Genomic DNA, 14,465 nt, shown 5'->3' with positions numbered 1-14,465 from the left:
TACCAACCCCACATATAACACCTTGGTCAATGTAGGGGCAACGCTTCATACCAATTGTCACGATTCAGCTCCCCTACTTCCCGGGGAAAATCGGCCTTGTGCCTAATTTGCTCGGTATGGGAGCAAATAAATACACTTTTTTCTTTGCCTTTTGGCCAAGATCAAAGTGTAGTATCTGTTTCGGAAGACAGAGTACAAAATAGACTTCGTGATGTAGTGAGGGATGCCCTTTTCTCTTCCCTGCAACCTCTCTCCCACAGAAGAGACGTTGCAAGCCTGTCTTTGTTTTATCGCTATTTCCATGGCAAGTGCTCGTCTGAGCTCAAATCCCTCGTCCCCTCGCTAATCTTTCACGAGAAACACCCGTATGGCTGAAACTACTGTCAATAATTTTCCCCACTCTTTATCTGTGCCTAAATCCAAACGTAGAGTCCATGAGCAAAGCTTCTTTCTTAGAACTGTACGCCAGTGAAACTCTCTGCCGCTTACCTGTTTCCCACCTGACTACAACTTGACGTCTTCAAGTCCAACATAAACAAACTCCTGACAAACCGCCTCCTTAAGTAAGACACTCTATCAAAACCCCCAATACTAATGATTACTACAAAACTATCTCATGTATTACTGTACACGCAATAACACTTATCCCTGAGTGGCCTTCGCGCTTTGATAAGTGCTGACCCCCATGTAAAAAAAAAAAAAAAATACTGCAAGCAAAGACCATATGTGGATGCAGCGCCACATATAAGACCTTGGTCAATGTAGGGGCAACCCTTCATACCAATTGTCACTAATCAGCTCCCCTAATTTGCCTAATTTGCTCGGTAGGGAAGCAAATAAATACCATTTTTTCTTGGCCTTTTGGCCAAGATCAAAGTGTAGTATCTGTCCGGCAGACATTGCAAGCATAGACCATATGTGAGGGCAACACCACATATAAGACCTTGGTCGATGTAGGGGACAGACTTCACACCAATTTTCACTATCCAGCTCCCCTACTCCGCGGGGAGCTGGTCCCGATTTCCCCTTCACTCGTCACATTAAAAATCGCCCTTGTGCCTTATTTTCTCAGTGAGGGAGCAAATAAATACCAACCCCACATATAAATCCTTGGTCAATGTATGGGCAACCCTTGATATTAATTGTCACTATTCAGCTCCCCTTCTCCCCGGGAGCTGTTCCCCATTTCCCCTTCACTCATCACATTAAAAATACGCCTTATGCCTAATTTTCTCGCTGGGGGAATAAATAAATACCAACACCACATATAAGACCTTGGCCAATGTAGGGGCAACCCTTCATACCAATTGTAACTATCCAGCTCCCGTACTACTCGGGGAGCTGGTCCAAATTTCTCTTCACTTCTCACATTAAAAATCGGCCTGTGCCTAATTTGCTCGGTAGGGGAGAAAATAAATATCAACCTCACATATAAGACCTTGGTCAATGTAGTGGAAACCCTTCATACTTATTGTCACTATCCAGCTCCCTCACTCCCCGGGGAGCTGGTCCCCATTTCCCTGTCACGTCTCACATTAAATATCGGCCTTGTGTCTAAATTGCTCGGTGGGGGAGCAAATATATACCAACTCCATATATAAGACCTTGGTCAATGTAGTGGCAACCTTTCATACCGATTGTCACTATCCAGCTCCCTTTATTTCGCGGGGAGCTGGTCCCCATTTCCCCTGAACTCCTCACATAAAAAATCGACCTTGTGTCTAATTTCCTCGGTTGAGGAGCAAATAAATATCAACCTCATATATAAGACCTTGGTCAATGTAGGGGCAACCCTTCATACAAATTGTCCCTATCCAGCTCCCCTACTCCCCGAGGAGCTGGTCCCCATTTCCCCTTCACTCCTCACATTAAAAATCGGCCTTGTGCTTATTTTTTTCGGTGGGAGAGCAAATAAATACACTTTTCTTGGCCTTTTGGCCAAGATCAAAGTGTAGTATCTGTCCTTACTACATGCTGTACTTACTGTGATATAAAGTGAGGATCACTCTTCTGTATTAATTTAGTATAAAATGATCGCCCACTTTACAACCAGCCATTCAAGTCATTCTCCAGATCATTCCAGTTGTTTTTTAAGGAGTCCAGTTATTTTTTAAGCATTCTTAATGTCATTCAATTCATCCTTAATTCATTAAAGTCATTCTAAGTCATTTACTTTTTATTTATTTAAGTAATTTTAGCCCATTTTCGGTAATTTTAGTTTATCTTTAAGAAAGTCATGTTAATCCACGCATTCACGCATTCATTCAATACACGAGAGCACGCGACTAATGTCTATCGGCCTTGTTATTTAGAAATTCGGTTGTAATAATGGGGGGGGTAATATTTTTTTTACATAGTTTTCTCATTTTACCTAATAATCCTCAACTATTTTCAACTGTTTATGAAAACTTTCACGTAGCATGTTGTATACTAACGACGAACTGATATACTTTGATTTCGTTGAAAATCAAGATAAACCTTTTGTTGTCATTCAATTTGCAAACATTACAAGGAAAACATCTCAGAAAAGAATACCCGGAAATTACCCTGGGATTTATGTTATAATGTGAAAATAATCGAAAATAAAACAAAAACAAAAAAACAAAAACAACAACAAATCTCTTATTAAATATGTATAAACATTAAAAGAATCGGAATCAGGAATCGAATTGGAATCGGAAATTTAGAACGGCATCGGTAATTGGATCGGAATCGGGAAGATATTTGGAATGAAATATCTGTCTATCTATCTATCTATCTATATATTTATTTATATATATATATATATATATATATATATATGCACACACACTGATGACTTATCTTATTTTAACAATTTTTATTACAGAAAATGCACACAAATAATTCTCTGTAGCATGTAAAACAAATATGTACCCTAATTTTTTGTAAAATAAATATGTAAAAGAGATTGTAACTAACAGCTAAATAAATTTGTAAATACGTCCTGTTATTGCTCTACTACTTAATAACGTATTTACTTACATTTGCTCTGTATTTTTTCGTGTGATGTAAACATTCCAATACTTATATTGTACGTTATATTATATAAGCATTATTTCCTTTGTTTTCAAAGTAAACATGTAGTGTATTCGTCCTTTTAGATTTGATATCGATTAAACCAAATTGGATTTATTCAGCTTTGCATTCAACCTTTCAACTACGTCTACTATGTTATTGGGTAACGATTCGCAGCAGTTATGCGTTTAAAGTCATTGCGTACAGTTCTCTAACATACATTTTTTTTAAATTAAATTTTCACCCCAAAAAACGCAGTGTCACTTTGAATGAGGGGCTACGATCGGACACATAAGTTGCAGAGATATGAAGGGAGATGAGCAGCAAGATGTCTGTTCACATTACACTTGAACTTTTGCATGTCCGTAGAGTTGGGAAAGCAGAATTGTGGAAGTGAGTTCACAAGTCTAGCAGTTCTGAGGAAAAAAATATTGGAGTAAAAAGGTTTCTTCCACAAAGAGATCTTTACCGTGTAGGGGTGGGATTTAGCTGTTTGTCGGGGGTATTTACATCGAGGGGATACAATGCTTATATTTCGTCAGAGCATTTACCATTAGAATACTTGTAGAACAGGCAGAGGGATGCAACATTTCGTTGATGGGACAGAGGCTGAAGCTTAGATGTTAATTCAGCACCTATCAGGTTTGTGACTCTTTCTTTAACCCTGTCTAAGAGCGATAGACGTAGCAGATGCACCAGCTCAAATGTGACAACAATACTCCACACATAGGCGATTGGTCGTCTTATAGAAGTACAGGATACTTTCAGGCGTAAGCAGCACGGTAGAGAGAGCCTACCCTTCGCAGCGGCCTTAGTGATGCTCTCAATATATCTGTTCCAACTCATGTTTCCTGTGAACGTTAGTCCTAGGAGTGTAAAAAAAGTACTTTCAGGTAATGTGTTTTTGGACATTGCTATTGGTGGTAGAGAAGGTTTCTTGTAATTATTGAAGGAAACAAGTTTAGTCTTGACAGCATTGAATATGCCCATCTATTTTTTGTCCTTATTCCAATACAGATTTGCTAATGGACATGTGTTTAACTATACTCCTCTACATGATAATTACAGGTGTTCAATGCTACAATGCCATAAATATATAAAATGTAATAATCTAAAGTATCTATTAATGACATTGGCGCGTTCTTCACCTAGTTTTAAACAAAGTATGGTAATTTATGTCATTTTGTAACGACAAAGAATGAAAAGAATTATCTTAATAAAACGAAACGTTGCCCGAAACGAATCTTGATACAAGAGAAGAGTAGAACTTCCCACTGGCATAAAAAAAAATGAATATTATTGATTATTATTATTTCATATTTTGTATTATTTCTCATTTCTCTTTTATTTCCTTTGGTATTTCCAGATAGCTTTCAGCAGGTTACGGTCAGCTGACGTCAGCTTTAAGAAAACACTGGTCACGTGGTATTATAATCGTGTAAATCATGTGAATTTAAATTGCCTTTTCATTGTTGTAATGACACTTCAGTTGTTCCTGTTGGATATAATTGGCTGCAGTCGTCTTTAAAGAATCCGGGAATTATTTAATATTTAGGCAAAGGGAGGGGTGGTTTAGTTAATACATGGTTTGGTTTTTTTATACTTTTCCCCTTTAATTTTGTATTTGTATTGTCGAGGTCTGCCTACATTACATGACGTTTCAAACCAGAAACAGAATCGGCAAAGGCATTGGAAAAGGGTCTAATGAATATATTTGGACTCTGGAAAAATCAATCATGAAAAACTTTAATCAGATTAAAATTAAGTAGCGTCAAAGAATAAAGGAAAATTTATACTTCGCCAGTTTGCATATCCGCTATTTATCTTGGTATATTACTAAGATGTCCATATAAAATCCAGATACTACAACAGTAATTAAACATTTATTGTTTATATTACTATCATTTACAAGCGGGAAGAGGATGTCCAAGATTGCCCGCTCTTAAAATACGCTTAAATATGATATTTTAATTTGTCCAGATTTCGTATTATTATAAAGTTTTGGTTTTAAGAATAAAAAAAATAGTTGAGTGGCATCAGCTAGTACCGAAACTGAAGGTAAAACTGTTGCATTCAAAGCTGGTGACGTTACCACTGTACCAATGTGGCACGCATATGAACTGATTAGAAATAAACTAACATGAATGTACAAAATGTGCAACGATTTCTTTTTCAATTTTGACCCCTTTTGACCTCTTAAAAAACATTTAACCGGCTAAAGAGACATTAAAACCGCCCAAAAACTTGAGAAAAAATATGGAGATAGATAGATTGATAGATAGACAGACAGACAGATATAGTGAATTTTATGAATTAGAACATGAGTTTTAAAATACAACACTCGCTGTTGACTTTTCATTATTAAATAGAGATTTTCTTTTAGAGTTCATTTCAGGTTTTGCTAGTAAATGCGAATTACTTGTTTGGTATGTTTTTTCACTTTCCTTTACAATTTGACATAATTTCATGTAGGGTTTAGAAAAAGGCAACCGTTTTACTTTTTTTTTTTTACACAGTGATCACCACTTATCAAGGCCCGTAAGCCACTCAGGGATAAGGGTTATTGCAAGTACATTACGTTAGTGTGGAGATTTGATGAAGTGTTTACTTAAGGGGGCGGTTCATTATGAATTTGTTAACGTTGGACTTGAAGACATCCAAGTTGTAGTCCGGTGGGAAGCAGGCAGACGGAACAGAGTTCCACAGACGTGCAGTTCTAAGAAAGAAGCTTTGGTCATGGAATCCGCGTTTTGATTTAGACACAGATATAGAGTGGGGGAAACTTTTGACAGTGGATTCAGCTAGACGGGTGTTTTTCGTGAAAGATTGTCGAGGGGGGACCAGAGATTATAGTTCAGACGAGCACCTGCCATGGAAATAACGATAAAACAAGGATAGGCTCGCAACGTCTCTTCTGTGGGAGAGAGGTTGCAGGGTAGAGAAAAGGGCATCCCCCACTAAGCCACGAAGTCTATTTTGTACTCTGTCAAGGCAGTATAGTCTGTTTTTAGCAGCTCCTGCCCAGATATGGCAACAGTATTCCATCCTTGGACGTACTTGGCTTTTATATAGATAGATTTACTGTTACACTATCACACAAAAACATTAAATGAACAAGATTTAAACGAAATAAAACAATTATTAACACGTTAGTTTTACAACAAACGCATACTTGAACACCTCTAGGTTTTTGCTGATGAACGATCGAGAAGCACAATCGATTAATAAAAGTTCGTTTTTTTTTTGTTTTCTTTTTAACATACATGTGTTGGTGTTCATTTATGATTATCACTTGTCCATGTGGTCGTTCCTTGCATCGTTTAGGGGCCGTAGTCGGCGTTTTAATAAAACACGATCAAAATGTACGCATGAATACACAAGGAAAATTGTGGACTGTTTAAAATGTTTATTGTGTAGAAAGGTTTATTCACACGGGAAAAACAGAATTTTCTTCCATTATAAAACAAAGCGGGGTGCGTTAGCCGGGCACGGTACAGCATACCCTTAAAAACATTTTGATTCATGCAGATTTCGTATTCATTTTTACAGAGTCAGTTTTCATATATATATATATATATATATATATATATATATATATATATATATATATATATATATATATATATAATTTTAGTGATTCAATGAATTTAAAAAATTCATATCGTGAAATGTTTGGGTTTCATATCAAAGATTTTTATTATTCTATGTAAGACAAAGAATACATTAGAAATATTTTAATTCCTTATCCTATAGTGTTTCGATGTCTACCATCTCTTCAGAAGAGAAAATATTAGCAAATAGCTATTTGCTAAAGTCAGTGAGACATGGGAAATCATTATTAAAAATTGAATGAGTAATTAAAAGTCATAGATTAAGGGAAGTTAAAGAAAAAGATATAAAAGTTTACATCCAAATTGCACGGTAAAATTCGAAGTGACTGTCCTTGAGGTTACCTGAATTGATTTTTTTCAATAAAAGTGTTCAAAGAAAGCTGGAGTGTTGTACTCTTCGGGGCGACAACTTCATGGTTCAACTCTGTAAATTGCACCACAATAGATATTTTCTCACCAAATCAAATTGTACGTGAAAATTTCCGTTTTGAATATTATTTTTACGCATTCATGTTGAATATTGAAAGATAGAAGTAGACACAAACTACAAAAATAATGACTATTTTCGGTTGACGTGTATTATCTATTTACTATTGATCAAAGAGCCGAATTTAATAATTATGGCAAATTCAATTGAAAAAACATATACAAGTTCCGTTTCCCCATATTGATTTAAGATAAATATCTTCTTTTTTATGTTTTCTTTTCTTGTTTATAAATCGAAGGAAACAATGAATAATTTTCAACATTGACATGTAAGCATTGATTTAATGGACAATCTACTACTACTACTACTACTACTACTACTACTAGTAATAGTAGTACTAGTACTAGTAGTAGTATAAGAAGTAGCTGTAGTCGTAGTAGTCGTAGTACTTGCTGTAGCAGTAGTGTTAGTATTAGTTATATTATTATTATTATTATTATTATTATTATTAGTAGTAGTAGTAGTAGTAGTAGTAGTAGTAGTAGTAGTAGTAGAATAAAAAGTCGCAGTAGCAGTTGCAGTTTAGGGAAATGTATGCAAACAATGATAATTTAATTATTAAAAGTGAAAAATATATTTTAATCATATTATATTTATACGATGTTACCTGGATAGACACATATTTCAAGGTGGAATCCTAAGTAAAATAATTCAAAATGCATGTATGTTTTAAAATAAGATTTTAAAGAACTGCTTAATTTTGGAAATCTTTCAAAAACGGCATCTTAATAAATCGATTTAGTGTAAATCAAATATTTAAATTTATTTCCGAAGCATGCACAAGGTTTACACTAGTTTTAAGTTTTAACTTATTTTAACATGTTTTCCTTACAAATAAATCATATAACTATAACCAAAAGCAAGAATGAATAACGTTTTTTACATCGATGATGAGTTTTGTGTTTTAACTTATTTGAATGGGGTTTTCTTACAAATAAATTTAGTTTAACACGATCAAATAAAAAGACTGATTTAAACATAAATATACAAGGTATAATACTAATAAAAGGCAAGAATAAATTATTTTTCTACTTAGATTGGTAAGCATTTTGTTTTTTTAATTATTTAACGTTTTTTCTTATGAGAAAATATAGTTTAACTGTGCTGAGATTTAAAGATAATTGTACAACATATAACAATAACCAAAGGCAAGAATAAATTACTTTTCTATTTCGATGTATGAGTGTTTGTGTTTAATTTACTTTTACGTTATTTTCTTATAAATTAATGGAGTTAAACTCTCCTCAAGTTAAAAGACTGCTTTAAACATAAATATACAATATATAAGTATAATCATTTTTATAACCATATTTATAACTATATTTAATGCTTTTAGTAGCCCTGAACCGGCCTCTTGACTTTTACTTTTTTTCAGTTTTCATTTTAAAAAATGTTCTCTTTTGAGTGGGGAGCTGAATGTTACTTTTACTATGCTTTTATAACAATTCACTTTTAATCAGTGCTTGCAGTAGTGCTCTGGATGCCTCTTGAGTTTCATTTTATTTTCACTCATCACTTTAAAGAATGTTTTAATCATTACAATAAAAGAAAATATAATCCCAAAATCACTTTTTTCTTTGAACATTTTTCTTTTAAGCTCCAATTGCGAACAGACCGATGGGTAGTCTAATTATTATTATTACCTGGACTCAGTGGGGATTCCACAGAGCTTTCTGGATCAATCAAAATAATTTGAGGTGATTAATATTTTTTTAAATAATTACTTGTATCCGGATATACACTGTTAAAGATATTTTTTCCTTTGCTCATAAAATAAATTTTTGTCAGATAAGAAATTCACAGTGAATGCATTTCTATCAAATATTTCTTTAAACCTTTAGTCAGTTAATTATTTTTAAGCAAATAACTATTTTTTATAAGTTTTTATTTCGGTTTCGATTCAAGCTAATGCACCCAAGTCATATGGATATATTATTTTTATTTTTCGAATCGCAACAATAGAATATTAACTATAATAATATATACGAAATCTGCAAGAATAAAAATATCATATTTATAAGAACTTTGCGACCGGGCTTTGCTGGGCGCTCGTGCTAGCTTAGATAAATACTTCGCAGTTTAACAATAAACTTACAAAAATGTAAGAGCGTCCCATTTACACTGAACGTCTACAGAATGCGAAAATCAATATATTACATATGAATAAGTTCCTTGTGCAATTTCCATACGTTCCGCTAGTTATTATTATTATTATTATTATTATTATTATTATTATTATTATTATTATTATTATTATCAGTTTAGTCCGGCTATGCTCGGGCCTTATGTACTTTTCATAACTTTATGTGCATATGGAAATATATATATATATATATTAAAAAGTTTGACTCATGTCCAGGTATATATATATATATATATATATATATATATATATATATATATATATATATATATATATATATATATATTAAAAAGCCTGACTCATTTCCAGGTAACCTACATCTATAATAAAAAGTGCTTAAGCCCAAAATTGGCGAAAGAGTTTGGTAAAATCTGCAAAGGTCATCTCTTTCAACTTTGACCTCTCGGTAGCCAAATTATCGCCGCAAAACTGATCCAAACGCTTGCTGAACATTTGAATTCTCTTTATGTAAAATTTCAAATATTTAGACGAAAAATTTGCTAAATAGTTATCTAGAAACCGCTAAAGTAAAATCTTTTGAACTTCGACCCCTTCACAGCTTAAGTCCATATTGGAGATCATATTAACGGTAACGTTAGTGACAATACTGAGGGAAACATGTATAACCGGTTGAGATGATAAGAGAGAGAGAGAGATATACATTTCTTGTAAGAGTTATATAAAGTTCATAACAACGATAAGGGAGACAAAGTTCATATTAACGATGTTTCACACATTACCTTTTGCTGTTGAATGATGACACGACACAGTTTTACAAGAACATGATGATAATTTCTTTATTATCGGATCGACCGGTCGAATGATGATGACGTCAAGGAATTAAAAGTTGCTCTACATGATTAAACGTTCTCCCTTCGCTTCTAAAGGGCCCTCCTATTATCATGTCAGCTCTGTCCGATCGACTCTACTGACTGTTCGATCCGGACTCGACTGCCTCTGATCTTCGATTGATTCTATGCTAATTCTAGCTTCTATTATTGAGAATCTCCCTTTCTCCTATGACATCATATGTATGGCTATACATGTGATCAATTCACGTGGCTTAAATATACGTGGCTCGGCACATCTTCCCAAAACACCCTTCTGCAGACAAAGAATTCTCACTAACCTATTTTTCAATATATTCTTTTAATTGTATTGTTCATTATTTTTAGCTGACCTTTTTTAATTCAATTTCCATAGAATAATGAACAATTAATTCTTTTTACAAACAAACAATATCTAAAATATTTTATATGGAATTTAACAATAGCCAATTGCAACATTACATTTTCTGAATCTATTTCTGAACCTTGCTTACAAAGTTCGAATCTCGGTATATCCTAATCTCATTTTCACTTATCTAATGTGGTTCTTACTTACAAGAAAAGGGGATACCTTTTCTTGTAACAATATGTGTTATCGCAACAGCCGTTATCTCTGATTTCACACTAGCTACACTCATTGGTCTTCGTTGGAATTTACATAGAAATATAACTCCCAAACGTCTCAGTTCTTTTCGCCGCCATTAATTGCAGGTCTAGTCGGTGCTTTCTTTCATCGATCTTTTCATCCTCCTTGACTCTTCACAACTATCTAGTGTGGTGCTAGTCAGTTTCAACACTACACTGTTAACTTACAATGTAACATATTTTTTTCCTTTTTATAGTTTTATGTAGTGTCCCTTTATCTTTTAAGTGGTTAGCATTTGTAGCTCATGTTGAGCAGATTCCATTATTATTATCATTATTATTATTATTATTATTATTATTATTATTATTATTATTATTATTACAAATGGTATAAATTCTTTAATCGAGTAAATACAACGCACTCTAATTCAGAATAGAAAAATGTCTATAACATTAGATTAAGAAGTTGAAAATTAAGCACCTACTCTCAATGTACTCAGTACACAAGTAAAGAACAATACGCATTAAAAGATAAGGAGCATTTCACACTAGAAATATTAAACATTTTTGTTATATGTTTCTTTGCAAGATTATATTGAGTTTTTTCACCCTATTTTTAATCTTGGAGTCTTAGTTTTTGGTCGTTAATCTCGTATAAAATGTGATACGCTTCTCTGGTGTAAAATTATTTTATTTGTTATATTAACTTGACATCAGTTTTATTCAACTTTTATGTCAAAATTACGATACGGGTAATCATACTGAAATCTTAGAAGCACTGGAATTCTGTTAATTTGGATAAACTAAAGATTTCACACACACGCACGCACAAATATATATATATATATATATATATATATATATATATATATATATATATATATATAGTTTTTTTTCATAAGCATTAATATGTCGTTACATATTCATGAACATGTAAATATCTAGTAACTGGACACTCTTTCAGACAATATTGCTGATACAAAAATTCAGTCGGTAATCTTAGATTGAAACCTGCTGACCGAAACATGCTCATGAATTTGTAGCGACATATAATTGTTTTTGTGTGTGTATATATATATATATATATATATATAAATATAAGTTCAGTGAGTAATCTAAGATCACTGACTGAACGTTTATATAAACTATATCGCCTGACGAGGTTTCCAGTTACTTGTAGCCGGCTGATGGAAACATATTCATGAATGTGTAGCGAACCCTTATGTTTGTTTAAAACAAATAAAAAGTATATCTAGACATACTTCGGTATTGAGCACTTTTGCATTAATCCCATTAAAACTTTATTGATAGCTTCACATTATATTCACATAATATTTATATTTGTACATCTCTTTTTCTGTCTATCTTCTATCTATCTTCTATTCTTCTATATAAATAAAATGAACTCATTTTTCCCCTCCGACTTTGACCTTTATAGGAATGCACCTGTATACATTTGGTGCAGCCGTATCATTCACAAACTGAATCACGACATCTGCCGTATGTTATAGGGTTATTACATATCCAGTATCTCGCTGATCAGAGTTTCCTATATTCTGTCTGGTGAGAGTCCACTGTAAAAATCGGTTACATTTAATGGAAGTAGTAAAGTAAACTCTCTCTATCAAATTCATCCTACCACCGCCACTCACTTACACCGTTCCAGACCGTTCACAGGAGACATTTAAAACCGACCACCGGTTAGAATTTATCTAAAAACTGGACTGGACCTACGCTGAAACGAACCACGGTTACTTTGCCATTGGTTAGGATAAAACATAAACACAATTTATAAAGCATTTATTATATAAAAATTAGATTCAAACAGAACACATTCCGTTACCTGGAATTGAATTCACACTTACATTACTTCGATTTCGTTATAACCCGCGTGGTTACAGTTTAATGAAAACCTGAATTGACATTTACGTGAAACGCACCAAACTTACTTACACAAACACAACTTCCGTTTTGCTCTTTCCTTACGTGCTTTTTGTCTTTCTTTCTTTCTTTCTTACCTTTCGTTGTCTTTTTGCTTTATGGGTGATGGTGGTGGGGGTACTTCCCTATTGCTCTTTCCTTACGTGCTTTTTGTCTTTCTTTCTTTCTTTCTTACCTTTCGTTGTCTTTTTGCTTTATGGGTGATGGTGGTGGGGGTACTTCCCTATGTTTCTCTTTCTTTCCATAAACATAAACACAAACTAAACGCTATACTGCGATTTACGCTACGGCATGTTTACCATCGTCACATTTTCATTTTCTTTTGTTGTGCTGATGGTGGTGGGGGGACTACTTTCCTATGTTTTCAGTCTACACGATATTTCACTTTTGTAAAGCTATTTCTTACCAAACTTCCTTCATAATCTTTCCTTTCGGTCTTTCCTTCTTTCTTTCTTTTCTCTCCATTTTCTGCTCTTTCTATTGTTAAAACGAAACGAAACAACCTGATATTCCAGGTTTTAATTAGACTATATAAATCTACGACTCTTACTTGTGTATCCAACTCTATTTGTGCCACTTTCCTTTACTTTTTCACCGTACCACTTACCAGACGACATTCAGGTAAATTTCGATGCGGCGATATTCACGTACATGGACTTCCCTTTTTGTTCTTTTTCTTGGGGGCCGGTTTACGTTACTACACGTTAGCCATGGATCGGGCGATCGCTGTCAGACGTCACGATAATACGACTTCTTTTTTTTTTTTTTTTTACTTTTATTAAAAAAAAACGATTGAAAATACTTTCAAACATACAGTAAACTGATTCCTGTAAGTAAAAAAAAGTAGCATTTATTGCCTTTGGTAATAATTATTTATTGCTTATTTGTTTCTTAAATCTCACCATAAAATCGATTTTTCCAAGTACATAATTAGCGATTTTGGAAAATTTCAGACGATTAGTTAAAAATCTAGCGATTATTTCCCTTTCGTTATAAACTTTTTTTTTTTTACTTTCTTTGTTTAATAAATATTTTGTGGGGTTTGTATTACTCTACACATAGATTCGAAAAAGTTGTCCAAAAAGAAAGAGATAACAAATAAATGTTATCAAAGGCAAGATAAGTTACTTTTCTACTAAACTGGATATTTATTCAGCTCGAAAACCATACAGTGTTTACCGATGTATTGGAACATTCAAGATGGCGTCTGATTCTCTCTTTAACACGTTAAGTTTGGGAAAAGATGTTATAAATAAAAAACCGGATAAAACACTGTAAAAACTCGCTCAATATATGTTACCGTGACATAGGTTGACATATATTCGGCGGGTTTTTAATAGTATTTTGTATAGTTTTTTATTTATAACACCTTTTTTCCATACTTACGGTGTTAAAGAGGGTGTGAAACGCCATCTTGAATTTTCGAATACATCGGTAAACACTGTATGGTTTTCGAGCTGAATAAATATGTTACATTGAATAAAAACACGAAAAATATATATATCCAGTTTGGCAGAAAAGTAACTTATCTTGGCTTTGATAACATTTATTTGTTATATATTTGTTTTTTTGGACAACTTTTTCGAATCTATGTGTACAGTAATACAAACACCCATTTTGTGTTTTATATACATAAAGTACAATTGTTGAATGTTACTGTTTTGATTATATTCGTTGGGGGGGACAATTAAAAACTTAAGAAAGATTAAAAATGAAGCGAAATTTAAGTTTCCGTTCCATTTTTACAACAACCGTAAAACAGTGCATACTCAGCAAGTTTTATTGTAATTTATAAGCATATTGAAACACTAAATCAACATTTTATGTATTTTTTT

At 33.3% G+C, this 14,465-nt stretch overlaps 2 pseudogenes; both read left to right on the top strand.

Moving 5' to 3' along the window:
- The first annotated feature begins 135 nt into the window (after positions 1–135).
- Positions 136–296, top strand: LOC145286775 (U2 spliceosomal RNA; annotated as a pseudogene).
- Positions 297–1,917: 1,621 nt separating this feature from the next.
- LOC145286696 (U2 spliceosomal RNA) lies at positions 1,918–2,047 on the top strand (annotated as a pseudogene).
- The last annotated feature ends 12,418 nt before the right edge of the window (positions 2,048–14,465 follow it).

Source organism: Euprymna scolopes, chromosome 10, assembly GCF_053919585.1.
Source record: "Euprymna scolopes isolate OS-2025 chromosome 10, ASM5391958v1, whole genome shotgun sequence".
Taxonomy (NCBI): Eukaryota; Metazoa; Mollusca; class Cephalopoda; order Sepiida; family Sepiolidae; genus Euprymna; species Euprymna scolopes.
This window is presented reverse-complemented; position numbering and strand designations above follow the sequence as displayed.